We start from the raw sequence: 17,502 nt of genomic DNA on the forward strand, positions 1-17,502 counted from the left end.
TGGTGGACACACTTTAAAAACGCTGTGGACGAACTGAAGAGCGTATCCAGACAAGAGCAACAAAAAATGATAAAAGGCTTAGAATACATGACCTATGAGGAAAGGTTAAGAAAACTGTTATGTGTAGTCTTGAGACAAGAAGATTGAGGAGCGTCTTGACAACAGTCTTCAAATATGTTAAAGGCGGTTAAAAAAAGGATGATGACCAACTGTTCTCCAAGTCTATTACAGGTAGGACAAGTAATAATGGGCTTCATCTGCAGCAACATCGACCAGAGTTTAGGGGAAAACTTTCTAACTAGAAGGGTAGCTAAGATCTGGAATAGACTTCCAAGGTAGTTTGTGGAGTCCCTATCACTGGAGGTTTTTAAGAGCAGATTAGACAAACACCTGGCAGAGCTGGTATAGATATACTTGATACAGCCTCAGCACAGGGAGATGGACTGGACGACCTCTTGAGGTCCCTTCCAGCCCTACATTTCTATGATTCTATACTATGTAAATTTGTTCAAAATGCACACAGCAGCAAGAATTTATTTTTAATGCAAATTCTCCACATGGTTATTTTTACAGGGATGTTGGGAGGGTCAGCCGAGCCTGTCTAAATGCCAGTCTATATTCTTCCCCCCTCCTTCTAGTTTTTGTTACTAACTTATTGTGGAAAAATACAGTTGCTGAAACATCTCATTACATGGGATGAGTCCATCAAACAATGTTCTTGTCAGTCAGTGCTTTGTAAATGCACTTAATGGGCAGCACGGAAATGCTAACAGGGGGGAAAAAAAGAAAACTGTCTCTCCCCCTCCCCAAAAAATAACCAAGCACAAACCTAGTTATTTATGTATTTAAAAGTGTCTATATAATAGCAGCTATTGTAAAAATGCTATCTAGGGAGGGAGTATCTATTCCCTAAGAAAAGACCAAGAGAAAAGAAAGCTGTTGCTAATACTGCTTTGTTTGTGGACTTCCCACTACTTATCTTGCCTCGCCACAGTGTCACTTGCCCAACTGGCCAACAAGATCAACCCTCACCTTGCAATCCAGTTTATTTCTCTGCTTCTATGACGCTGCCGGTAAAGTAGTTTGGGATTTAGGTCATTATGTTTCTGGCCCATGTAAGAAAAGAGCAACATCAGCAACCCATTTCTACCCCATATCTCAGAGTGCAGCAAGGTTAAAAATTATTTTCCCCAGGACATTTTTTTAAGTCTTGGAAGATTCCCATTGGCTTCAATAGGCATTAACTGGACCAAGCCTTCAGAAAGCAGTGAACCTCATGCTAGCATTTTGAATTGCCCTTGACTGGTGGGGATAAGGTTTTCGAGCATCTAGGGATTTGAAGGGGTGCCATGTTTAGCAGCATTGTCTGAGCAGGCTTTTATCAGTGACTAACGGTTGGAGAGATTAAGGGGTATGGGGTTCCCTTTAGAGTCATGGGGATTCTGATCTGAGCAAGAAATTATCTGAAAGGAGGCATTCCCGTGAGATTTCCTGCACATCCATTCCTGATCCCACCTGGAATCACTGCTGCAAGAATAGATTGTCTCGTGTTGCATCAGCAACTCTGCTTCTAGACCCACCTAGACACTGGATAGGACTAATCGGAATAACCAGCTCTTTCCATCAGTAGGTCTCACAGCACTTCACAAAGATCAGTATCGTTATCCCCACTTTACGGTCATGGAAACAGAGGTACCACAAGGTGAAAGGACTTGCCCTCAATCAAGGAGCAGGACGGGGCAGATCTGGAAATAGAATACCGTTCCCCTGAGTCCCAGTCCAGTGCTCTATGTGTAACCCACACACCTTCTGGGTGTGGTGCTCTGTCCCATCTAGTGGCACCAAGACCACTTAGAGAGAGATTAATGAGTCTGCTCTACAGCCTTAGCTAACGGCCAGATGGCTTTTAGTGCGTGCACTAGAGGCTCATGCATTTAGCTCCAGAAGTTCCGGGTTCGATTCCACCCGCCGACAACCGGGGTCTGTTGATGTTACATATGCACGAGGCCACCCAATATGCACATTCCTCCTCATTCCTATTCAAACACAACAGAGCCTCAATAAATAAATTAAGAATGGACAAAGATTCAAGTTCTCAGAAGACATCTGAATCTGTTCCTTTTTCCTTAATGGTCACCGAAATAAAATTGGCCAAAATCACTAATGTCACCCAAGTATTCAGGACCAAACTGTGCCCCCCTAGTTCTGGAAAACATTTAAGCACCTAATTAACTAAGTCCCACTCAAGTCAACGGCACTTAAGCACTTCCCCAAATAGGCATGCTTTCCCAAAAATCAGACTTGTGATGGAAGATGCTGGATTACTGACCTGACAGTATCAAACACTGAGTCTCTACCAAACCATAGATGGACCATTTGTTATTATCACAGTTACCATTATTCACGACCTATTGTGGTAACATCCAGGAGCCTATCTCATGGATAAAGACCCCATTGTGCTAGGTGGTATACAAACAGAGTCCCTGCCCTGAAAGAGTTTACAATGTAAGTACCATCTTTGTTCTTCCTCCTCAGCCTGTTACGGAGAATTATCACATTCCATCGTTTTTCTCAATGTGGTCACTGAATGCGTGTGCAGGGGGGAGGTTTTGTTTAAACCTTAACATAAATATGTCTCTATTATCTGCAGGTACGTGAAAGAAAGAAAGAAAAAGTGAGATAATCTCTTCCCTGATGAGTTTTTGAATCCTATTTTGAAACTTTTAAGCATCTGAAGATTTTTGTGTCTCACAGCAGTTCGTTTCTTTTTCATCTTGACAAGCACTAAAAAGTCTATTATTTGCATGGCTCAGCACCATGCCTCGACCCAGAACAAACACTGTCAGAGGCAGGACGGCACTTTACTGGCTTATTTATTATCGTCACAACCCAACTTCTCTCTCTCTCAGGCTCGCTCACACACACCCCCCTGTCATTGTTCTTTCCTCTCTGGGGAGAGACTGCCCTGCTACATAACCCTTTTCCTAGATCCTGGGGAGATGTGGGAAATGTGCCAGCTACACTGTAATTTCAAAGCACTATAATCAGTTCTGGGGTTTCACTTCATCGCCTCTGAGTTCAGGGAGATCAGTACAAAAGTGCCCTAGCATGCTAAACCACTATGCCAACTCAAATTACCTGAATCTAAACCCAGGCCTGTTCTGAATGATCTTTTCTCGCCAGTAACAGTACTACGTGGCTGAATCGCCTGGACACTAAAGCGATAGTGCTTTAGATTTAACACATTACATTTAAATTAAACAGGCCTAGCACTCTGCCTTCTTTTGCCTTTTCAAGGGCCAGCATGCAACTGTGGATCTTACAATCCCATCTCACATGGGATTATTGGTGATTTGGTTTCAATTTTCAGCTCAGCCAGAGAATTCCTGTGCAAACTTGGACAAATTACTTGATCTCTCCGTGCCTCAGTTTCCTTCTGTGAAATGGAGACAATAATGTTCCCTTTCTCCCATCTTTTGTCTGTGCTGTGTATTTAAATTGTAAGCTCTTTGAGGCAGGGACAGTTTTTATTAAAGCCATGTCTACACTGCAGACTTATACCAGGGGTGTAAAATGGTGTGATCCCCGAACAACACAGCTGTGCCAGCAGCAGCCAGTTGTGTGGACACAACTATGGCAGCAAAGCGGTGCTTTTGCCAGTATAGCCTGTTTTGATCCAGGGGGGTGTTTTTATCATATGGTGCCAAATGTAGCTTTGCCAGCATAGCTGCGTCCGCCCGAGAAGCACTTTGCTGGTGTAGTATACCCGTATTCCTGTCCCTGTAAAGTGCTCTTACTGTAGACATGGGCCTATGCGTGACTACCTAGTACAACAGGATGCAGATCGAAGCTGGGGCCTGTAGGTGCTACAGCAAAATACTAGAAAATAATAACCCCACCACTGACATACATCAGCACTGCATTGCCAGCTACTTTGTTTAAGAAACCTTAGTGATAAACATGTCCTATTACAGTGCAAAAAGTACCTCGACCAAGCTCCCCAATCACAGATCTCTAGTTCCCTGAAGTACTGTATCCTCTACCTTTTAACAATGTCTTCAGAACACGAGCAGCCATGTTGACACAAATTAAATAGACTTTATACTAAGTGACCTGTGTCAATCTGACTGTAAATTACACAAAAGCAGGGGCCATTAGGATGACTCCATCTCAAATCAAATCCCTCAGTCAACCTATTTTCCATATTCTCCTAGCTTGTTCCGCTGTTACGTTGTCTTGTCATCACGCTGTTGAGTGCAATCCAAAAACCTCTTTAAGCTGTTTTCAGGTACTGTATTCTTATGTTAAACAGGAACACAGATATAACTGGGAGTGCCAGAAAGGCCTTGTGATCCATCGAGGCTTACCTTTAATAACCCAAGGAAATGTTGTACAGATCAGCCTAAATGCCTTCCAGGTTAAATAACGTAGCTTTTGGCAGTACATTTAGGATCCCTCCATTTCCTTAAAATTTGTGTCAGCTCCCTCGCAAACACTGTTTTACCTCTATTGCTGCCTTTGCCTATGAGCTTTGTTTAAAGAACTCTTTGTATGAAGAAATTTTCCCTGAATTGTTTATAATTTTATCCTTTTTTCCCTTGAGTACTTATCCCTTCATGTTTATGAATAAGTAACTGTCACGAAGAAATTACTGGCATCAGTCAGCATCTTCCATTTTCTCTTTTCCATCTTCCAGCCCCCCTACTCTTTCAGATCTTTCCTTAATATTCTCCTTCTTCGAAGCATTTTCATTCTATAATTCTGCTACTTACCCTGAAATAAATCAGTGGAGTAGAAGTACATAAACGAATATACACCCATTTTGACCAGAGCCACATTTTTTCAAAACTTGAGTACCTAAACCTAGGCACGTTAATCCACATTTCGGGCTTGTCGGGTAGGAGGTAACTGTCCCAGTCAGGACTGGTGAGGCCTCAGCTGGAGCGTTATGTCCAGTTTTGGACACCACACTTTAGGAAAGATGCAGATAAATTGAAGGTACCAGAGGAGAGCAACAAAAATGATAAAAGATTTTGAAAATCTGACCTATGAGAAAAGGCTTAAAAATGGCCATGTTTAGTCTTGAGAAAAGAAGACAACTGAGGGAAGACTTGATAACAGTCTTCAGATATGTTAAGTGCTGTTATAAAGAGGACGCTGACCAATTGTTGCCCGTGTCCAATGAAGGTTGGACAAGAAATAATGGTCTTAATCTGCAGCAAGGGAGATTGAGGTTAGATATTAGGAAAACAATCTTTCTAATTATAAGGATAGTTGAGTATTGGAAAAGGTTACAAAGGGACATCCAGTCACTGGAGGTTTTTAAAAACAGGTTTGACAAATATCATGGGGATCTGAGACTCTTCTTCAGGTCCTTGTAAACTCAAAAGCTTGTCTCTCTCACCAACAGAAGTTGGACCAATAAAAGGCATTACCTCATCCATGTTGTCTCTCTAATATCCTGCGACTAACACAGCTATAGCAACACTGCATACAACATAATTCCATGTACCTCAGTGAAGCTACAGTACACAGATTTACACAGTTGAGTCTCAGCCCTATAATCAATAATAATGTAAGGCCATGATGCTGCATAATAGAATTCTTGTTAACTGACTTGAATGGCACAGGATTGGATCCTAATGAAAAGGAGTTGAAGTTGGAAACCTCAAACTTGGCATTTTTTAAAAACAAACTCAGACTAAAACTTAAAAATTAAGCCAAGTTTGTAAAAAAAAAAAAAAAACCCCACAAAAAAAACAAACAAAAAACAGTTCAGTAGTTTTAATGTTATAGTTTCAATTTGCCAGTTTTACACCCAGACATTAGAAGTGTTCTATGTCTTTTTGTAATGCATTTTCAGGATGCATTTACTAAGGGAGCCTGAGGACAGCAGGCCAAATTCACCATTGATGTAAGCCCAGCGCTTCAATGGGAATTGTGTTTTGTTAGTGCCTCATAGAAGTTTCTCAGCACATTATAGGATTTTGCCTTTAAAATTTCAGGAAAAGAGCAGCAAATGAGAACTGACAATATATTACTTTGTTCTGACAATCACAATGGTAACTTACATCAGCTATTGAATATCTGCTTCCTGATAATCCCAAGAAAAGTGAATATACAGTGTGCAGTTTGTGGATTTCAGCACATAACAACTGACAACACCAATAAGCTCCCTGGAAGAAGAGCTGCCTGTAAGAACTATATATTATTTTGTTTTATTTTGACACCCCTGCACTCAGGATGATAGATCTGAACGTATATTAGAACTCATGTGCATGTGCAAAGATGTTTGTCTGTCAAATACCAGAAGAAAGATAAAGCATCAAAGCAATTATGTTTCTGATTACACAAAGGCTGTAAAATAAAATTCTTTATACAAATACACCCCTGCAATGCAATGAATGAATGGAGAATCATATAGGTTGGACAATGGAGGGAATTTTCATTTGCAATTTTTATACCCTATATATGTTTTGTAATTGGATTCCTTGTTTTCACTTTGCAAATAATAAACAAGTAGTCAATGCAGCAATACATTATGTCACAAAGACTGGGATGTCATCCTCTTTTTATTCAAATATCTTACTGAAACAACCCTTTCTCTTACCAGTACACAAGATGCAAGACAATGTAGATTCAGGCTCAGGGATTGTTCCTTCAGGAGCTAAAAGGAGCGGCCGGATGGGCCGGATTCTGCTCTCACTCATCCCAGTGAGAATCAGGAGCAACTCTGAGGAAATCAGCAGAGTCACCGCCTGTCTAAGACTGTGTGAGAGCAGAATTATCTTCCTAATCCTCTCCATGCTCATGTTCAGTCAGATCTCTCCTTAGCATCCCATAATCATTATAATTCAATCAGCATGCAATGTTAAGGTCAGAGAGCAGATAACCCCAAACATTGCACCATATCTAACTATGTGATCTTATTTGACATTGGCCATTCAACTGATGTCCCCACACACAATCTAATTAGCCCCATTAAAGGGCTTTTAAAACGTGTTATTAGTTCAAAGCAAACTTCAGGAGTTAAAAGGGGATGCACAGAGTTCATTGCAAGAGTTGGTTCAACTGAACACCTGCAGGATATACTAAGCGTAAATAATAATACTGAACACTTACATTGGACTTTAAATCTTCAAAGTGCTGTACAAAGATTCATTAGCTAAACAAACTTTTTTTCCCCCACCTCAAAGAGTTCTCCCTGGTCATAGTTTTACATTGGAAAAATATAAATCTCGTTTGAATGTAAAGCCAACAGACTTACCACGTTGAGGTGTGCTTCTCGCAAGCTAAGCAGGCCTATGCTTCTTCAATACACGGCTGGGCAACCGGCAGGTGCTTCAGGGAAGTGGTAGGGCTGATTCGGCAAGTGATGCCCTTCCCTCTGATTCAGCACAGAATCACTCTGCAGCTGTGTCCTTTGGCATAACATGCAAGACAAACGTTCTTACCAGTCCCGCTCATGAAAGATCCATAAGCTCGACTTTTGTTTTAATGTGTTCCACTGCGTAGGGAGCTATGTCATGAAACAACTGACAAGACTGAAGTCTGCTTTCTGTGGGGAAAGCTCTTCAGGTTTTCATTTAGACTTCTCTCTGGACTCCTCTTTTTAGAGCTAGGAACTCACTCAATGGTCCTTTCCTGTCATAGGAGTATCGGCCTAATCCTGCCGGAATAACAAAGAGTCCATCTCATAGCCTCAAGCACAGCACTGTGATCTTCTCTTATGTCCCCTTTCACACTGTACACATCCTCTCTACATATTCCCAAGGTGGCACTGTCTCTCCATGTAGCCAAATCTTCCTGGTTACAGAGGCCGTGAGCTCTGTGTCAAGGTACAAGTCAGTTTCATCTTCCGGCAACACAGCTTCTGGAAAACAAAGGCCAAGCATGAAGCTGGAGATGTTATCCTCATTGGCAGATACTGTCATTAAAATCATCCCCTCTCATTTGCAAGGGGATGGCCATGACAAACATGAGAGGTGGTGAAGCCAGAGACTTAACAGGTTAAAATCTACTTGTCAGCCAAGTGTCTAACTTTGTAGCTCAGCTGAAGAGTCTTTTATAAGAAAACACCTTCCCATGGCTCTTTTCAGCTACCTCTCACTGTTGGAGCTTGCAGTATTATGTCTCCTCCTTGCATATGCTACTTAAAGGAAGAAAAAGTTCTTACTTCTGTAACACATTAACACATAGTAGTTTATACCATTTTTTCCTCCCAGCTCACGTTCAGTTTGTAGACACTGACAAAATACATCAAGGGACATAATTGCTAGCTAATAGCTCCCAGTAATGTGCTAGTTCCCTCACAAATTAGTTTATCAGGTTCCCTCCCTGAAGAGTAACGTGTGTGTCATGTCCCCTTTTAGTGGCCAGCCCGCACGCTAGACAACAACCAACTACTAGTGTCAGCTGGTGGAGTTCCTCCTTAAACTCAAGTAGTAAAAGTCCATGCTTTGGTGCAGAAGGTTCAGGATTCAAACTTGCGGATGACATAATTGAAAGTGAGGGGTCAGCATGTTTGCAAATTAGGTGCACACGCAATGCAACAACACACAGAGGAGTAGGACACACTAATAAAATTACACCTGCATAGCACAGATGGATCCACACACAGTCTTCTGTATTAATTCTCTGCCATTGATATTGTTTTCTCCCCCACCCCTCCACAAATCTACTGTACTATTAATTCTCTGCCAGTTTGACATTGTATTTCCCCAGTGCACACTTCCCCATTGCAGCTTATCTCAGCCCACTACACAGGGCCATTCCCACAGGGTGAAATTTATCCCTGTACAGAGGTCCAGCACAAGCCCCTGTGTTCCACTTAGGTCCTATATTGAGAGCTTAAACAGCGCATAGAGCTTGTGCCAACACTCAACAAAGGGTGTCTGCCTATGTTTTTCCCTTGCTTCTGTTTACAAAAACTAATGAATGACTTTAAAAGTGTCTAATTGCACTGTGCATTTAAACAATACCCCCTAAATCGCTCGCCCTGCCACCAAATAATGAAAGAAATAATCAGGCAGTGTCAGTCTATGCCTACAGTTAGAGGCGGGCACATTACATAGTGTCTGGAGCCAAGGGAGTGCAGTGAAATTGATGGCCTTGTCGTTGGCAGGAACTGAACATAAATTCAAAGCGGGGAGGAGGGGAGAGGAAGGCAAGGAGGAGAGGAGAGTCTTCTGCCCAGCTATGGTTAGGCTTTTAACTTTAGCTTGCTTAATAAGTTAAACCACAGTTTTAGGTCGAATAAAATGTTTTGTTTGACCCAGAATAAAAAGCTCAGAATTGAAATGAACATTTCAAAGCGTTCTGAATGTGTTCATTTGGAGTTCTTTTCCTTTTTCAATAAAATTAAGGGAAATTATGAAACAAAATGTCGTTTTGAACTGAAAAAATCAAAATGTTTTGTTTCCAACATGTCAAAACAAAAGGCTTCGTTTTTCGGAATTTGTTTGTTTTTTCCATAACTAATAATATGATGAAACTGATAGGAATTGCAAAACAGTGTTCGTGTTGTTGGATCTGCTTCCCCCCCCCCCTTCTCCTCCAGAAGGAAGTTTCAATCAAAAAATGTCACCCAGCACTTGTCCTAGTCTAGGGCATCCTTCCTCTCAAGACCTTAAATTGGCCAAAGTATGGCTAGGCCTACACAGGAGCACCAGAGGGGAGGGATAGAGACTCAACACCCCTTCATTCATTTCCACCGAGCAGCCAATATTGGAGGCTTCCTTGATTTGTCTGCAATTTGCTGGGGTGCACATGCAAAGGGGCACTTAGTACCGTCGTCACTGTTACCTGGCGTGGCCTATCATTCTGATAGTAAAAAAAAAATATTAAAAAAAAATCAAACCTAGAACTCACATTCCAAAACAAAATCTTTTCTACCTGAAAAATGGATTTCTTTTTTTTAATTCGGAAAATGTCAAAATGAGATGTGTTTTGATCATTTCAAAATGTCTTCAGGTGTTTTTGTTTGTTTTTTTTCAAAAGAAGAAATTAGTCAAAATTGGCCCTTTCCCAAAACATTTCAATGTCAATGAATCAGCATTTTCCAATGAAAAAACATTTCATAAAAAAAGTTCCCAACCAGCTCTATTCTGCCTCTTTTGGTGTCTACCAACTAACAACAAAAAAGCCCTACATTCTCAAGCGAAGTCCTTGGTGCTGCCTTTAATTACAGCCTGATTATTCTGCAGTGCAGCCTTACGTGGCTAATTTGGCAAACGCTACAAGTCCCTTCCCTCATTCTAGTCTGATTGCTTGAAAGTCTGTGATTTCTTCTCCACAAGAAATGTGGATGTCGAGCATCAGTGGTTACTCACACTTCTCCCTTGTTTCCATCTCAGCAATGTCCTTTTCAAGAACCAATGGAGTCACCCTCTATGCCTGGTGCAGTATTGACCCCACCCTTGGATTTGAATGGGGCACAATGGACCAGCTGCAAGATGCAGCTGCCCATGGTCTCTGAACAGCCTCTTCACCGGAGCGGATTGGGGCCTCTGCCTCATCTAGCTCCGTCACCCTTTGTGTATCAAAGTCTTTGATACTAGTACTTTGTACCTCTCCAATGCTGCCCATGCCAGAACAGATGAGGGAATTCCCACTTCTTGAACTGAAATTTAAACTCTGAGAAATGCTGCAGTTCACTGCCAGATGAGGCTTTAGCAGAGCTTCACAGCCGCAAGTATACACTGTCCATATTAGTTCTAGAAATTTCAGAGATGGGCCTGAATCAATCTCCCTTCTTCCCCACCCTGTCCATTCAAGCCCTGATGAGCTTCCAGTTCGAAACTGAACTTGAATGTTACAGATGGCTTGACCTCTGCTGCGGCCCAAACCAAAGCCCCTGATTCAAAGCCCTCTGAACTGTGGAGCAGTCCACATATGGAGATAAACTTTGCAGCTCAGGCCCAGCTCTGATAACTGGAATCCACCATTTTCAAAAGCACCCACTAATTCTGTGTACTGCTGTCTCAAGGTGCCTATAACTTGGCGCGCAGAGGGCCTGGTTTTAGTACCAGCACCATCAGCTGAAGTTAGTAGGAGCTCCAGGTGCTCAGCCCCTCTGAAAAAACATCAGACTCCAGGTGTCTCAAAATTTAGTACCCAAATTAGTGGATATTTTAATCATTTAGTGACCAGATGGCCCAAGCCAAGCTAATGGGAAGGCTTGTACTGAATTCAGTGGGAGCAGGTCTGTGGTTCTGATCTGTGATGCTCCTGGTCTTCTCTTGTTGGATGTGATTGTGACACAGGGTTGATTGCTGAGAAAGCAGCAGCAGCAGGGGACCAGGACACAAAGAGCCACATTTTCCATTAAGATGGGTACTTCCCAGTGACTGGCATTGAAAGAAAGGGTTTGTGTGACAGCTAGCTGACCAGTCTGTGATGACTGGCAACCTTGGCTGATCTCCTATGGACCACAACTTCCCATTGCATTCTGATCTCCTGTCATCAAAATCTTTTCATCAGCAGCACATCATAGGCTGGCCCAGTATCAATGAGTTACAGCAGCTGGCTGGCAGGACTCTCTCCCCTACTTTCGGTTGCACGCTCCCTGGGGTGCTGCTTAGGTTTGAACAATAGCCAGATTTACTAAAGCTCTTCTGAGGCCAGATAAACCTGGGCCTGTCTGGAATATACCCCAGCAGAGATGCAGTGACATCCTTGTTCCTCTCTCAACAGTAAGTCCAGTCCCCAATTTCACTGTGCTGTGCTAAATAGGTCTCGTTGTCTCTTTTTACCAGTATGGTGGGCTGGCCTCTCCTTTTAGGGATTCCTCTGTCTATGCTGACCCATGGCTTTCCTTGGACAGTATGTGTCAATTGCCACTTCTTCTTGTGCACACTTCAATTTGCACTGTGAGCATACAGCGTCATGCTGTGCAAATACAGTACTGTATATTGGCAGAAGTGGAGAAGTCAACATACGGTGGAGAAGCCAAAGGCTGAATTCCATCCCTGGAGGTGGCCTTCCAGGCCACCAATGACTTCCATTGATGGGGTTCTTTTCGTCAATGCTTTCTTGCAAGATGTATCCAAGCAGCAACTAATTAAAAATTGCTGTCAATCTATCTGCGCAGCATGCCAGATGAGAACAGCTTTATTCCGGGTGTTCTGGTATGAAGTCCAAAGCACAGTTTAAATATTTAGATCTGTAGGCTAGCACTCCTTTCATCTTCACATGCGCCTCTTTCCCTCTGACAGCAGTGCTAGCAAAATAAGCACTAATGTTCTGACTTGATCTATCACCTTAGAGTTTTTTAACCCGTTATTGTAGGTTGCAAACCTTTTCCCCAAAACCACTAGACCGAGGTTTAATTAGGGCAAATTGAGCAGTGGTTAATTTATGAGATGCATGTCTGGCTTTCTCTCACCTTCTCTATATTCATCAGCACAGACAGTTTAGCCATTATTCTGGATCTTGATCATCTATAGTGACTGGAGTAGTGAATAAATAATTTGCTTGATACAAGTTTTGTGAAGGCTCCCAAAGCTAAATATCTGCCAAACTGTTTTCCCCTTTTCATCATAGGTGGTGCATTCCATCCTATGCACTGAATGAGGCAGGGATATATATAATATATATGTACTGATGTGTGTGTGTGTGTATTTCAAACCAGAGAGCATAAAGTTCCTGTGTGTGTGTGTGGGGGGGAAATTATGTGATTATGGCAGAAAAGACAGTATCATAACGCATAAGGAAGCTGAATTAAAGGTTACATGGGCAAACGTGTTTCTGGCATTTCCTAAACTTTTCAGTATTTGACTTTGCAATCGTAAAAATCTTTTTTTATGTAGAGCTGTGGGTTGTGTGTGGGGGGTGTTTTCGCTAGCCATTGTCCTCCAGTCATCAGTGGTGGCTTGTATTAGCACATGCCCAGCTGGGGCATCGAAGACACTTCTACATATGCAATAATCCTCATGGAAAAAAAAATTGCATTTCAAAATAGTCGGGACACGAGCAAATATCAAAGCACAGATTCAAGAGTCCTAGCACACTCTAGGGAGACAGCTCAATCTGAAGTGCCCTTTAGGTAGAGCCTGATGTCTTTGATAGTTCACCATATTTGATCAAATAAACCTATTGATCCTTCGCATGAAAGTTCAGTACCGGCTATCAGTGCTGCAAGAGTCGTACAATAAAATCCTCAGTCTTTTTGATCTCTGCAAAAGCATTTCATCTTGACATTTGTTAAATATATCAGATTGCTTAAAATGAGAATAGGGTTTTAAAAGCTTACTGGAAAAGGAAAGCACATATTAAAAATTCAACTTTTACATCTGGTAACTTTCACTTTGGGTACTTTTCATCAACTGTATTGCACAGCCAGATATCATTATCCAATTCCATTTTAAGCAAGATGGTGAAACCTAAATGGATTTCTAAATATATATGCATAGCTTCATTCTTACAAGTGCTTTATAAGAGGGTTTATCAGCTTCTGCACCTTCTCAATCCATCAGTCCTCAGGAACACCTTATGACCCCGGTCATCTCACAATGGGAATCTGTACAGGAACAAGAGTCTATGCTAAAATTCCAGTGAAGCACTAGGACCCAAATGGCAACGTACTTGGCAAATAGAGGGAAGGAAGGAAGGAAGGAAGGAAAAGAAAAAAATCAATAATTTGATGCACTGCATGAGTCAGGGCCAAACTCTGATCTCAGCAACACCCCAGTAAATCCAGAGTAAATGCACTGAATTCATAACAGTTACCCTGGATATGTTCAAGTGTAAGTGAGATTAGAAGCCAGACCCATGCATCTACACACACACACACACGCACGTATATGTAGTTAATTGTGATTTATGAAAACCATAGGCATCAGATAATAGTAAAAACCAAAATCCTCAATAGAAAACAGCAACCAAGTGTCTGAGCCAGTCCCTCACACTGAAAACTTCTACCTCAAAAAATGGAACCACCATTAATTCTCCTTTCATTCTTTATTCAAGAACCCAGAGGGAAAATGACAGGTTCTGCATAATGCCTGGAAACCTAACCAATCCTGGATCTGGTGGACAGAGGCGGGGAACTCAGTCCTTTGAACAAAATACGGAATTCCAACAGCCACCTCAATGTATGTTAACTGGGTTGGAAGTTGGAAGGGACTGAATCTCAAGCACCTTCACTGATCTCCACTGAACACAGCCTATGGCATCATCATGTAATGAGTAGAATGTGGCAAAATTTTTCAGATAAAACTTCTTTTTGCTGAAAAATGCAGAGTTGGGTTGACTGCAACATTTTGCGAATTCATGTCAAATTTTCCAAAATAGTTTCAATCAACCCCTCTCTCTCCCCAAATTCCCCAAAAAGTTTTGTTTTGACATTTTCCAAATGACTTTTCATTTCATTTTGTACTTCAATTTTATTAATTTGTAAAACACCTCAAAAATGAAACAAGATTTATTTTGGGGGTTGAAGAAAACATTTCATTCAACCCACTTTTTTTTTTTTTTTTTTTTACATTTTTAGTTATCCCTTAAGTTCACAAAAATGTTGTTTCGGGTAGACCCAACATTGATTCTCCCTCCCCACTTCCCAATTTCTCAGTTTGATGGCCAAACTGGTTCTTCACACAACTCTAGTAATGATTCCCAACTCCCGTTCCCCATGGGTGATCGGCAAGGATTGACCTGTGGGACCATCCGTTCTAAAAGAAAAGTTTCTAACTGCATGCTCTGAAGGAGTAACTTCATTATGAAGCAGCTTTAGTAGACTCTTATCCTTTTCATGGGGCCAAGCTACTAAAGGAGGGCAAAGATCCATTTTGTCCGACTGAGTTACAAATCAGAGAAAGAAGAAGTGTACGTGCAGGGAACATAAACAGCTCAGCCAGCACGTGTGGTCCTAACTATGGACTAACAGCCATACGACAAATTATATGCATTGTGTACCTTTCACATCCTCCCATGCACTCTGTCCACTAACCTGTCCTTGGTGAGACTACTCCTCACATCCTAAGCCCCTGCTATGAAAGAGAGGTCCTTTTGCTTAAAAAGAACTAACTACAAAAGCATTTTTCTTCTTCCTCTTCCCTTCAAATATGGATCATGTGAAACCATGGATAATAATAATAGCACACAGGCCTGAGGTTCAGTACTGGCAATATTCAGTCCTGGAACACTGGCAGATTTAAGGTTCAATATCTCATGAAACCTAAAAGGTAGAAACACAGGGCCAACTTCTCAGCTGGAGCAAACCGATATAGTCAATGGAGCTACTCTAAATTACACCAACAGATGCCTATAAATGCCTATAAATCTGCATCTTTTGAGAGAACAGGGATTTCAGAAACCTCTTTTGGTTTAATATCAGACCCCCTCAAACCCTGAGGGAGCATCGTTGTTGTTAGCTTGGTTTGCAATCTGTAAAAAGAAGAGGGAGAGGAAAAAAATAGGATTAAAACTATGCAATGAGTGGGTGGAGTGGAACAGAGACCAGGAGACACTATGAAAAAAGGCAAGGAAGAGGGAACTGAAAAATAAATACAGTGAGATCTGATCTGTCTCTACTTTGCAATAGCAATTTCTCCTGAACCAAGATACTCCAGTGCAGGAGCGTGGGTTGGCCCTTATGGCTGCCTGATCTTCTGTCCTGAGCAGCTCTATCTCCAGCCCCAGACCTGGCGTGGCATCCTTTGGGTTGGTCTAACTTAAAGACCATTGCAATCTGGCGTAAGGGCCTCTTCACTCACTGGGGAAACACTGGAGTGTAGCGATGGTCCAGCCACTCCTCCTACACCTTCCCTACACAGAAGTCATGCTGGATTGGGGAATCACATGGGAGCTGGAGGAGTTTTCAGAGAGCCAATACCTGAACTGTAAGCAGCACAAAGGAGACCGATTGTGGAAGAGAAGCTGGCCCATTGATGCCAAATCATGTTATTTCTGATTCACACTGATGGTCAGCAAGAATAGAACTGAGCCCATTAGCTCTACCATATATTGAGCACCCCTTGTGGCAGCCTTGCTCTGGAGGAAGGGGCTGGTTCTATCCCTAATCTGTAGCACAAATTCCTTAGCTAGAAAAACCTAGTGTATTACTAATAGATTATCAAGTCACTTTTGGAAACAATTGAGTTTAAAATTACATGGGGGGGAGGGGTAGTTCTCTATGATTCAGTCTGGTTTTCAACCCTGCTGGAAAAATAGCACACAACCTGGTACTCCAGGAGGCTCCTCGCACCATTAAGAAAAATATCTGAAGCTCAGGAAGGAAAAGTTAGTGAGTAACTTCAAGTGAAAGTGGGTTTTGGGGTTTTTTTTCCTTCTGGTCAGCATACTAGAAACCCTGCTGAAGGACATAAACAGAGAGATCAGGCTGAATGACTGAAAACAGCAGCACTCAGGGGAGAGAAGGCCAAGAAACAAGAGAGAAGAAAGATTTTTCTTCTTTCCTTTAAACTAAATTTATAACTCTGTGTTGGAAAGAACAATCAAGAAATTGCTTTCAAGACGAGAGAGAGCAGGGAATTGGGAGCACAGGGGGAGAGAGAAAGAGGCCAGAAGAATATTTTAGGAAATGGTCAGTGAATTTGGTTCTTATGAAAGTTTAGCAGCAAGGGAGAAATTTTCCCCTGTTCAGGGGGCTAGAGCAAAGCCTATGCAACACTTAAGCCTCACAGAGTTTAAAAGGAATGTAAGTGGTGTACGAAGCCCATGCTGTTCCCCTGTATCTTGGTAGAATTGGATATAGCCCTGCACAGAACACATGGAGGATTTTCTCTGAGGTGCAAAGCACTCTAGATCATGGATTCTGCACTAGGACCCCCTTTTCCACACTGAGTCCACCTGTGGACCCTTCTCTCATCCAGCAAAGATCTAGCCAGAACTCTGCTCCCTTTTAACAACATGGGAAGGGTAGGATGATACTTTGATGTGATGCCTAGGTTGAGAATCTCTGCTCTAGAGCATCTTCTAACCCTGCAGGGAAAGGGCCAGATGCAGGGGTGGAAGCACAAATGTTCCAGCCATGCTGCTGCAGCAAGAATTGTATGGGGAAGAATTGGCAGGAGAGTAAGAGGGTTCAGCAAAAAAAAAAAAAAATCCCACAAAAACCCCCCCTGCTGCCCCATGTCCCTGGAGCAGCTGGATCTGCCCATGCCCTGAATATCCTGGAAGGGGGAGGAAAGGTAGCAAGTTACGAACTCCCCTCAGCTCACCAGAAGATAGCTATTGATAAAGAGGGCATCAGGAGTTCTTCCCTGGGGCTACCCAGCAGGAGCATTGCAAGCGGCCAGAAAGGTGGCTGTCTCAGAAACATGCAATCTGTGTGGCCAAAGTTTCCAAGTGTTCTTCAAAGGTAGCCTTAAGGAGAATGCATCGTTACAGTTTAGCCTGGAGGTAACAAGGTCTGCAGAGTTGCGCAGAAATTTCACAGGGAGCTTAAGTGAAGCAAACGCAACTAAATAAACCCTCACAGCGGCTTCAAGTTTAATTTATTTATTTATGTATTACTGCGTTTTAAGAACAAAACTCACCACA

Source organism: Lepidochelys kempii, chromosome 26 (assembly GCF_965140265.1).
Source record: "Lepidochelys kempii isolate rLepKem1 chromosome 26, rLepKem1.hap2, whole genome shotgun sequence".
Taxonomy (NCBI): domain Eukaryota; kingdom Metazoa; phylum Chordata; order Testudines; family Cheloniidae; genus Lepidochelys; species Lepidochelys kempii.